This window comes from Cyprinodon variegatus, unplaced genomic scaffold, assembly GCF_000732505.1.
Source record: "Cyprinodon variegatus isolate N-32 unplaced genomic scaffold, C_variegatus-1.0 Scaffold120, whole genome shotgun sequence".
NCBI lineage: Eukaryota > Metazoa > Chordata > Actinopteri > Cyprinodontiformes > Cyprinodontidae > Cyprinodon > Cyprinodon variegatus.
In genome coordinates this window covers 251883-253043 of record NW_015150573.1, presented here as the reverse complement: position 1 = coordinate 253043, position 1161 = coordinate 251883, and the positions used below count along the sequence as shown (strand labels likewise).

The 1161-nt window shown below is 36.1% G+C and overlaps 1 protein-coding gene across 1 annotated transcript in view; it reads right to left on the bottom strand.

Moving 5' to 3' along the window:
• wac (WW domain containing adaptor with coiled-coil) overlaps nucleotides 1-1161 on the bottom strand; it is a 35994-nt gene that overhangs the window by 15012 nt on the left and 19821 nt on the right. The window lies entirely within an intron of this gene.

Genomic DNA, 1161 nt, shown 5'->3' with positions numbered 1-1161 from the left:
GCGTAGCTCTGCTACAATATTAAAAACAATTACAATTCATCAATTTTTTGGGGATTTTTTCATTATTTTTTATGCGATTTCGGTGTAACAATCGATATATGCCGAACCAAACCGAAAACCGTGACCACGAAACCGTGAACCGAACTGTGGATTTTGTGAACCGTTCCACCCCTAATCTTAACTGCATTTAGTGTATTTATACATCAATTCACAACAAATAATATCCAGAGACTTTACAAATACCAATTCATTGACAAAAATGGATGATTAAACCAGTTAAAATATTAAAAAATCTTTGTAACACTGCAGTACTACTGTATCCAAGGTAAGCCAGCTATAGAACATCTTTTAAGAAAGTGAAGCATTATCTGTGAAAAAGAAACTTTCAGTTGGAGAAAAGAAAAAAACCCTGATTGCTGCTGTAAAAACTGACATGTGTTTAATGTGCTCCAAGCATGTTTACCAGCTTATTTTTCAATTTAACCGTTTATGTCCATCAAAAATAAAAAAAAAAAAAAATTCCTCAGAGTAGAGGATACTGCACAAAGAAAACATCTGATATTCTACTTGTAGAAACTGGATGGTTCCTTTTAACAAGAAATTAAAAGTCATGCAGCTCAGTACAAGCTAAAGGATGCTAACCAGTTAGCTACAGAGCACAGCGAATCAGAGCCCTACTTTTCCAACAGACTCTCCAAAGCTAAGCAGATCAAAACCTCTGCATGTGGGACAAACTTTTTCCAACCTCTAGAGTCCTGAGTTGAAAAGTGACTTTTTGGGGCAGCAGTCCAAACAATGACGCAATGTGTTAACATGGAAGAAATAAAGTCAGCACTTCACTTTTCTTTTCAAGCATGGATGTTCTGTTGACATTTAATCCAATAAATGTACATAAACATGAAATAAAACTCCTCACAGGACCTTAAATAGACAAGCAGCAACTGAATGTTTTGCCCAGAAGTAGTGGAGCCACATCGTTTTGAGTAAACTATATCCCTGAGTGTTGGTTGACGCTATTAAGAACCCTTGTTAAGAAGTGGTTGGCTTGGTGGGATAAACCGCAGAACGAATGAAGTGAAGATATGTCCAAGTTGGTCTCTTATCATTTAAAGGGATCATAGAACGCAAAACAGTGTTTCCATTGTCATAGATGAATAACAA